Source organism: Neltuma alba, unplaced genomic scaffold (assembly GCF_004799145.2).
Source record: "Neltuma alba isolate B1F8T4 unplaced genomic scaffold, ASM479914v2 tig00006310_pilon, whole genome shotgun sequence".
NCBI lineage: Eukaryota > Viridiplantae > Streptophyta > Magnoliopsida > Fabales > Fabaceae > Neltuma > Neltuma alba.
Genome location: NW_021634417.1, coordinates 19,557 through 30,743, shown reverse-complemented (window position 1 = coordinate 30,743; position 11,187 = coordinate 19,557).

The window sequence follows — 11,187 nt, the reverse complement described above, 5'->3', positions numbered from 1 at the left end:
TTCGACGCATTTATGGTTTTTGGTTAAGCTAACGTACGACGCCAGCTTCCAATAAGCTTGCTTTGTTGTGTCTTTTTGTCGATAATGATTCACGACAAGGGTTCGTCCTGTGATTATGAAACGGAGTTGCATCCCTCCCTTAACCATGCCTCCAGTGGAAGGTATCATTGTTATCAATCTCGATTGTGATATGACGATGCTGATTAAGAAGAGAGTGATAAATTTGTTTTTGGGGAAAAAAAGGTGAAGGCCTCCATCTCAATACCGTAACATCATAATCCGATATACAATTGACAATCTTCAATTGACACCCAATGGAGAGAGTCCAGGTTTTCATGAAACTCCTGGCTGGCCAAATTAAGTCATCATGTGGGGACACAAGAATGTCTTCGATTTGGTGAAATAATTGGAACAACATCATGAGCTTGATCTTCCAAGGAGGCAGCACAATCCGTTCAGAAAAGACTTCAAGAGGGGACCAAATCTACGAGCCATTTTCCCAATAACTTTGCGCCCGCCCCACTTATTAATTATCCAGTCAAATCCTCGCATAATTTCTCCAATAATATTTGGAATAATGCCTGTTCCAGAACCAGTTTCGGTACTTATCATTTTGATGTGTATCTTAAACTCACCAGATTTGGGCCGTCTATATCTCATTTGAATGGTTCAAATTTAAATTTTTTAATTAATTATTTTTAAATAGAAAAAACTATTTTTTTGAAAGAATGATAGTTAAGAGATTATCCCTATTCTAGATTATATAATATTAAAATAATTATTTTCAATAAATAAAAAATATTTAAATCTGAATCACCCAAATGAGATATAAGTGGTTAAAATCTGATGAGTTTAAGGTGCTCATCAAAATGATGAGCACTGAAATAATGATGGCGTCATGTAATGAGGCACAGCGAGTTAGAGGCACAATGAGTTAAGTGGTGGGTATCACAGAAATCACGATTTTAGTGGTAACTATACATATTATTGACATCGACAATGACCAGTAAAAAGAGTAATGGTGTAATTTATTAAATTTAATCCTAATTTTAACTTTTTATGACCCCTGACCTTATTTGTCAGGTGCATAAAACTGATTATTTTAGTGGTATAATTTTATGCATGTTTTTTTTTTCCTTATATGCAATTTTACTCCTCAAGATGTGAAAATTATACATAATTAAATATCAGAAGTGAAATTGCACTTAAAGATCATAAATGAAATTACATAATAAAAAATAATTATACATAAAATTACATAACTAAAAAGATCTTAGTATTAAATGCAGAAATACTATCAAGAGTTTACCCAATAAAAAATAATAATGGTATTTTTCCCCCCTAATTTTCGAGAGAGAGAAAGAGCTGGAAAACCGTGCGAGAAAAGAGCATAGCAGCAAGCCGCCGCCCGCCGACGTGCGATGCGCTTGTCATCATCCTAGCGTATTCTCCTTGGTCGTCGGGATTCACACGCAATGGAGTCTGTGTTTACAGGTTTTCACTTGTGACTTTCGCACTATGTGCTCATTTCATTTCATCACATGCCATGAAATTGGTTAATTAGCGGCAGGCAACCAAAATTCTTTGAAGGTTATCAGTGTAAAGTAGAAATGGAGTTGGCAGTGAAAAGATAAACGAGGCAAGTGAGTGAGTTCTGACATTTTCAGCCGTATTCCTATCCGGAGTCGCAATTACAGTTGGAGCAAATTCACTGTCCAATCTGGTGATGAACAGAGAAGAAAGTTTATTGTCCAATTTATGGCCAAAAAGACATTGTTTCGTCGAAAAAGAAAAAAGTGTGGATAGGCTATTAGCGTATGAATGGGTTGGAAATAAGAGAATGGCAGTTCTGCCCCAGTCTGGGTTTCACATTTGGTGCCAAATGGTGGGTGGTCCCTGCTAGATTATACATGGATCCTGTTTCGTAGACTAACAGGAAATGCATGATAGCGATGGGACCAGTGACGGGGGACAAAAAAAAATCTTACCGAAATATTGTGGAAGAGATTCGGATGAAACTAAATCCCGAATGAATCCGCTTGGAATGCGACTTCCAGGTTCATGTTTTTAACCGCATCCCCGATCGCAAATCGTCACATTCACTTTTAATTTGCGACCTCCTCTGTTTTGAATGTACAGATATGAAGAGAGGGACGACGTTGAAAGAGAAGGAAGAGATCACAATCATTCGTTATTGCGCGGTGGGTTTCGCTGATTTTTTTTTTTTTGTATTTGATTATTAAATGGTTTTGAAAACTATTCGATGGTGGTTTGCATAACAATCACGATTTTTTTTTCTTTGGGTCTCGCACTGTCTACTAACTGTCGAATGTTGTGTGTAATATGAAGTTAAATGGAGGCAAATGACAGAATGGGGGAAGAGGAACCATTTACGAGCGCACGTGACAGAAAAGAATGATGCGGGGATGAATACTGGATTCGGCAGCACTGATCAGCTGACATGACTTGACCGGAACGTTAAAACTAGAAATAAATGAGATAATACCAACAAAGTGAGAGCGAACGCAGTGGCCATATGACGAATAAAAAATGAATAAGACAGTGCATGAATGGGTTTAGGCCAATTTAACTGTTTCCTGTTTGTTTCAATGTACTCTTCTTGTTTCTGTTGTAAATAAATATCTCCTTTCATTCAAAAAGAAAAAGAAAGAAAGATGCACTTCTGACTCAGTCTCAGCTTCGCATCTGGCGCCGAATTGAGGGCGGTCCCCACGAGACTTTACATGGATCGTCACACACACACACGGACGCGCACACACATATATATAACCAAGTTAAAGGAAATGTATGATACTGCTGGCATTAGTAATGTAGGGGACAAAATAATCTTCCTGGATTATTCTCAAAGAGATCTGGATGAAACTAAATCCGGAATGAATCCTCTTAGAATGTGACTTTCAGGTTGATAATTCAAACCGCATCCTCTATCGCAAATCAAATCATCACGTCATTCATTTTCTTGACCTCCTTTTGACTTTAAGCTCCTTCTTCTTATTGGACATTATCCATCGATCCAGCCCTTCAGAGCCTGATCATGTGATAACCCACTACCCTAAATAGAACAACAAAGTTATTCGCAATTAATGCGCTTTATGATGATGAGTGAGAAAGGAAAAAAAGAAACTAGAACTTGGGAATTTTAATTCGTTCCGATCACCGCTCGTCAGTGCAAAGAAAATTTTGAATACTAATATACATTACGAGTTAAAATTCACTGTAGAAGTTGAGGCAAATATGATGTCTTGGTTAATTTGACGAATATCACAGGAAGGGAAAGAGAAATCCAGGGCGGCACACCCCCACACTCACCTCACGTATAAGGAGCAAATAAAGGAGCATAAGGGGAATGATGTAATGGGTGACGTCAATGTTGGACTGGTTGGACTGGAATATTAAAATTAGAAATAATAATAATGACGATGATAATGATAATAAATCGAGAGAAGGTTAAGTGTGGAGTGTGAAAGCATAAGTGTGGAAGAGCAGGGTTGAGCGGGGATAGCTAGCACTGACCATTAAAAAAGAAGCCCTTATCCAGTGCAATGAACCTGCACATATATGATCCGGATCTTCTTTTTCAAACCATGTTTCTTTACTTGTTTACTCTTTGGTTGAAACTGTGCCCTGAGTGGGAAAAGAATTCCGGAGGCATATAATTCACCAGTTAATTGCAGGCTAAGCAAGCTCGAAAGACCACTGTGTTTTGTGATGAGCTTAACCGCGCAAGTGGCCTGGTCGGCAGCCCCGTCACCGCCAGTGGAAAACCGGGGGAATTAATGATGATATGGATTCATCATGCCCCCTGCCTCGCCAACCATGACGTTCGTGGGCCCCCCATATCCAACGCCATCCATTTTTTTTTTTTGTGATACTGGCCAGTCATTTATTTATCCAGCCAATTGCTTGCTGTCTACGGCCGTAACAAAATACTACCTCTGGTCCTTAATATAAGACCCCGTTTGACTTTTTGTTTGTCCTAATTATAAGATCTCAATCCATTTTGTCTCTATATTTATACATTTTTTCCAAGATAGTCCTTCTAATAATAATAGTTCTTGCCAATACACTTAATTAGTAAGGATATTTTAGGAATGACAACACTTATTTATTACAAATAACTAACTTAACTTACTTCCTTAATCTCCTCAAATAAGTCAACTGGGTCTTATAATTAGGACCGGAGGTAGTATATGGTATTATTTTTTATTTTTTAAATTTGATTCTAAATTAAGATATTATTTATTAAAAGTAACAAATATTAGACAACTGATGTCAAGACACGCATATTCGGGGTAACTTGCTTTTAATTCCCTCGAGTGCACGGATCAGAGGAATTAATAGCCTGTTCCGTTGTTGCTGGGCGGCTTTAACTGATCAATGCCCAATCAATTCGACACAGCTCGAATGAAGGACAGCATTTGTCTTTCTTTCTTTTTTGGAGATAAAGGCAAAATGATACTGCTGTCAATAAAAAAACAGAGCCAGCACTAAACTGACTAATTTTAAAAGCAACTTCCTAGTTATTATAGGAAAAAAAAATACAGCTAACCGTGATAAAAGCCTATTAATGTGCTGTCGAGCAATACAGGGAAGCCTATTTTTCAACACTTGGGGATATATGGTAAAGATATTCCCGACAAATTAAAGGCGGCCAAGGCCACACACAAAAAGAAAAAACACATGAAAACTGAGGCTTAACAAAAGCCTGGGCGTGAAATTAAAGCACATCCGAACAGACAGTCGCACAGCTTCCTTAATTTCTCATTGCAATATGATGTCATGTATAATCTCATCATAATCATACCTGCGATGTGGGGTCCAGCGTGATTGGCTGCGTTCCTGGTTAGTAATGGATAAGCAGGCACATGGTCTCCATAGCTCCGTACAACAAATTTATTGAGAAAATTATGTTGGAAAGGCCAGCGCGCTCACCTGCTTCTTTCCGTCTGTAATTAGAGTGCATCCGCATGTAATCCTGCCCTTCAGTGCTTCGACGCATTTACGGTTTTTGGTTAAGCTAACGTACGACGCCAGCTTCCAATAAACTTGTTCTGTTGTGTCTTTTTGTCGATAATGATCCACGAAAAGGGTTCGTCCTGTGATTATGAAACGGACTTGCATCCCTCCCTTAATCATGCCTCCATTGGAAGGTGTCATTGTTGTCAATCTCTATTGTGATACGACGGTGTTAATTAAGAAGAGAGTGATAAATTTATTTTTGGGGAAAAAAAAGTGAAGGCCTCCATCTCAATACCGTAACATCATAATCTGATACACAATTGACAATCTTCAATTGACACCCAATGGGGAGAGTCCAGATTTTCATGGAACTCTGGCTGGCCAAATTAAGTCATCAAGTGGGGACATAAGAATGTCTTCGATTTGGTGAAATAATTGGAACAGCATCATGAGCTTGATCTTCTAAGGAGACCGCACAATCCGTTCAGAAAAGACTTCAAGAGGGGACCAAATTATACCTACGCGCCATTTTCCCACCCACTTTGCGCCCGCCCGACTTATTAATTATCCAGTCAAATCCTCGTATAATTTCTCCAATAATATTTGGAATACTGCCTGCTCCTCTACCTGACGGTGTCGTGCAGCGAGGCACAGCGAGTTGAGTGGTGGGTTTCACGGAAATCACGATTTCAGTGGTAAATATACATATCACTGACACCGACAATGACCAATAAAAAGAGAAACTGTGTGATTTATTAAATTTACTCCTAATTTTAATTTTTTATGACCCCTGGTCTTATGTATCAGGTGCACAAACCTAATCATTTTAACGGCACAATCTTGTGCATGGTCTTTTTTTTGTAAATGTGATTTTACTGCTCTATATGTGAAATTGTACCTAAAGATTAGCAATGAAATTGCACAATAAAAAAATCTTGCGTACATTTACATAACTAAAAAAATTAGAATACTAAGTGCACTTAAAAAATAAGATTAAGAGTTTTACCCAATAAAAATAACAACAGTAATTTTTTTTAAATCTTCGAGAGAGAGAGAGAGCTGGAAAACTGTGTGAGAAAAGAGCATAGCAGCAAGCGGCCGTCCGCCGATATGCGATGCGCTTGTCATCATCCTAGCGTATTTTCCTTGGTCGTCGGGATTCACACGCAATCGAGTCTGCGTTTGCAGGTTTTCACTTGTGAATTTCGCACTATGTGCTTATTTCATTTCGAAGATCACTGCTTTTTTTTGTACAGAATTTTTCATCACATGCCATGAAATTGATTAATTAGCGGCAGGCAACCAAAATTCTTTGAAGGTTATCGTTGTAAAGTAGAAATGGAGTTGGCAGTGAAAAGATAAACGAGGCAAGTGAGTGAGTTGTGACATTTTCAGCCGTATTCCTGTCCGGAATCGCAATTGCAGTTGGAGCAAATTCACTGTCCAATCTGGTGATGAACAGAGAAAAAAGTTTATTGTCCAATTTATGGCCAAAAAGACATTGTTTCGTCGAAAAAGAAAAAAAGTGTGGATAGGCTATTAGCGTATGAATGGGTTGGAAATAAGAGAATGGCAGTTCTGCCTCAGTCTGGGTTTCACATTTGGTGCCAAATGGTGGGTGGTCCCTGCTAGATTATACATGGATCCTGTTTCGTAGACTAACAGGAAATGTGTGATACCGATGGGACCAGTGACGGGGGACAAAAAAAATCTTACCGAAATATTGTGGAAGAGATTCGGATGAAACTAAATCCCGAATGAATCCGCTTGGAATGCGACTTCCAGGTTCATGTTTTTAACCGCATCCCCGATCGTAAATCGTCACATTCACTTTTAATTTGTGACCTCCTCTGTTTTGAATATACAAATTTGAAGAGAGGGACGACGTTGAAAGAGAAGGAAGAGATCACAATCATTCGTTATTGCGCGGTGGGTTTCGCTGATTTTTTTTTTTGTCTTTGATTATTAAATGGTTTTGTAAACTATTTGATGGTGGTTTGCATAACAATCACGATTTTTTTTTTTTGGGTCTCGCACTGTCTACTAACTGTCAAATGTTGTGTGTAATATGAAGTTAAATGGAGGCAAATGACAGAATGGGGGGAAGAGGAACCATTTACGCGCGCACGTGAAACAAAAGAATGATGCGGGGATAAATACTGGATTCGGCAGCACTGATCATCTGACATGACTTGACCGGAACGTTAAAATTAGAAATAAATGAGATAATACCAACAAAGTGAGAGCGAACGCAATGGCCACATGACGAGTAAAGAGAGACCGTATGCGGAGCACATGAGTTGACTGTGGGGCACTTTTTAAGACTTTTTAACTGTGACTGCCACACGTGTCACCCTTAACACTTAAGATTCCGGAACCAGACCACCTGTGGCCAGCTAGATTCCTTCGGCCCCCTCACCGAAAGGACCAACTGCCAAAGAAGCCATTCTCCAATTGCGCCTTCAGTTCATGGTATGGAAGAAAAATTCCAGAGCCAGAATTCCACAGACATATCCTATTACTAACTAACACAACTTAAGCATGCTTGGCCGAATAATATTGTCATGAGCTTAATTAAATCACGAAGTGGTCGGTGGCCTCCTCAAAAATGATTTGAAAACCAAGGGAATCACCATGAGGTGCCAGTCAGCTGGATTTGTCTCCCTTGCCTCACCAATGACGATCCCGACGACGCAACTCAAATAAAGGACAGTGTTTTTCATTTTCAACCCTTGGGGATATAGTAAAGATTTTCCCGGCAAATTAAAGGTGGCACAACAAGAAAATCAAAGTAACATATCCATCAGATTGAGTTACATAGGATGTCATGTAATCATGATCATATCAACAGGGTGGGGTCAGGGGTGATTAGGTGTGTTCCTAATTAGCTAGAAGGGGACACGCAGGCACAGTCTCTCCCTACACGTACCAAATTTATTGAGAAAATGATGTTGGGAAGGCCAGCTCGCTCACCCACCACTTCTTTACGTCTATAATCAGATTGCACCCGGATATAATCTTGCCCTCCAGTGATTCGCCTGGTTTAAGTTGCCTTGTGCCCTTTTTTTAAGGTTTGCTTTTGTCTGTATGTCTCGATGAGTATATATCCAGACGACCGGACGGCCTCGTTTAATTACAACCTTGTTCTTATGTCCTTTTGCAGATAATGTGATTCGCAAAGAGTTCCTCCTATGGTTATGAAATGGATTGGATCCCTCAGTGAAGGCTCCCTCCCTCAATTACCGCAGTTGAAATATATCAATCGTTGGATTGTGATATGATTTAATGGCGTTAAGCAGAGAGTGACAAATTTGTCTTTATTAAAGGGAAAAAATAAGAAAAGGCCTTTATGTCAATATCATAAGATCATAATCTGATATATCTGCACTGGAACTAATATTCTTCAATTGATACTCAATGGATGGAGAGATTGCATATTCTCAGGAATCCGGCTGGCCAGATTAAGTCATCACGTGGGGACGCAAGAATGTCTTCGACTTGGCTTATACTGGGACAACATCACGAGCCGGATCCTCTAAGGAGACAGCACAATCCCTTCAGAGAAGACTTTAAGTGGGAACCAAAATGTAGCAGCCATTTCCCCATAAACATTATCTGCGCCTGCCCAACCATGTCCTTGTTTAATCCCCTCCCACATTAATTCCTTATCCTAACTGATCTTCCTTGGACCTGGGATTATACTCTTGATATTTCCTTGTATTAGAATGACTTCAATCACAGCTTCTGAGCTCCAAACTTTGGTCATGATTAAAATTTTAGGTGTATCTTATTGGGAAAATCACAAATAAAGACCTCCGAATTAGTAAAATAACAGATAACACACCTGAATAAGCTTAATTACTTGGAAAAACCGGGTCTCAAATTGCAATTATGAAATCAAATAAAAAAGACAAAAATGACCTCCTTTCTTTCTCTTTTTTCTATCACCACATCTCCTTCTCTTTCCCATTCTCTTTTGATGTTTAGGAGCTTGCAAATATGGAAATCAAGCGAGTAATATTTCTAACTACACTTTTCTTCTATTCTTCCCTTTGAGACCTAGAAAAATGATTTTCTTCTTCATTTTGGTGAGCTATGTTGTGGGTGAGTGGGGTTATATGTTGGGAAAGAGTGGGAGTTGAAGTTGATAATAGGAGATGTTAGTTAGAAGAAGTTGTTATTAGTTTGAGGTGGAGTATTTTTGTTTATGGATGTCACATTGTTGACCTGTGATTTGCGTGGGATTGGTTGCGACAGAAAGAGGTTGGGAATGTTAGGAATGGAAGAATGTGAGAGGAAAAATGAAACAGGGTAATGGATGTGTGCTTGATGAGAGAACATTGATTGATTTGTATGATGATGGTAATATTTACAATATATTTAGATATAAAGACAGTAGCGTTTATTTGTATATAGCAGCCAAAAAGAATGATAAAAAACCCAAAACAGAAAATGACGCAGAAATATAAGTGTTTATGTTTTTGCAATAAGTTATTATTTGGTAATGAATTGTTACTAATTCACTTACTAGATTTATAATTTCCATATTCGAGGTTGTTATTTCTCTAACTACAGTTGTCACTGAATCTTGCAGAAACTGGTTGCTGTCAAAACACCTCTGGTTTTTTGTTATTTGACTTACTATTGTTGTAATTTTACTTAGTAGTGTTGTAACTATAGATTGGTTAGTTTGATTCCAACAACATGGCATGACAATATGAAAATGTTGGTATTTTGTTTATGGTAGAACAACGTTAACATTTAGTATTTATAGTTGTAAATGATATCAATGTAAATCCATTCAATGTTCTGAAATTCATCACAAACCCCCTTACAGACTTATAATTTCACTCACCATAGCTGTTATTTGGCTTTCTACTCTTGTCAATTGATTTTTATAGATTGTCATTCGTCTCACTCAACTTGTCATAAATTATTTATCAGAACTTGTCATCTGCTAAAAAAATCTGAAAATTCTGTCATTTGAAAAGAGAAAATTAAATTTTTATAAATTGCTTATTAGAAATTGTCATTCGCCTTACTAAACTTGTTATTCGTCTTACTCAACTTGTCATTCGCCAAAGAAATCTAGAAATAAATGAAGTTATAATTTGATATACTTAACTTGTCATATATTATACTTAAGTTGTGATTTTCTAAAGTAGAAAACAATCATCTTGTGATGATAGAAATGAAGCGACAGAAACACATAATTTGTTATGTTACATTCACGTTGGTGGACATTTTGAAGCAAGTGATGAAGGGGGAGTTAAATATATTGGAGGGATTATAACAATCACCATTGTTGTAATTTTGCTTGCTAGTATTATTAATGCAGACTTTTAACTATTATGACAACAATGCAGTGATAGAAACACATGACAATCTGATAATGATGGTCTTTTTATACTGTGCAGAGGAATGTTAACATTTTTTGTTAATTAGTTCTATATTGTAATAATGTAGAGCTATTTAATATTATCCACTTAATTAGAAATGTGGTGATAGAAATGCAGTGATAGAAATACAAAAATTTATCATTTGCCTCATTGAATTTGTCATCTACTAAAGAAATCTGAAAATTCTGTCATTTGAACAAAGAAAATTAAATTCCTATGAAATGCTTATAAGAAGTTGCCATTCGTCTTACTAAATTTGTCATAAATTGCTTATTAGAACTTGTCGTCTATTAAATAAAACTAAAATTGTTATTCTCCAAAGAATTGTGCAAATTGTCATTTTAATGTAGAATCTTAAATTTCTATGAGTTGCTTATCAGAAGTTGTCATACATCTTACTAAACATTCTTAGCGAATGACAAGTTGAGTAAGATGAATGACAAGTTAAGTAAGACGAATGACAACTTCTGATAAGCAATTCATAAAAATTTAATTTTTTCTTTTCAAATGACAGAATTTTCAGATTTTTTTAGCAGATGACAAGTTCTGGTAAGTAATTTATGACAAGTTGAATAAGACAAATGACAAGTTATAAAAAATAATTGACAAGAGTGAAAAGCCAAATAACAACTATGGTAAGTGAAATTATAAGTTTGTGAGGAGGTTTGTCATGAATTCAGAACATTAAATGGATCTACATTGATACCATTAACAACTATAAACACTAAATGTTAACATTACTCTGCCCATAAACAAAATACTAAAGTTTTCAGATTGTCATGTCATGTTGCTATGGTCAAACTAACCA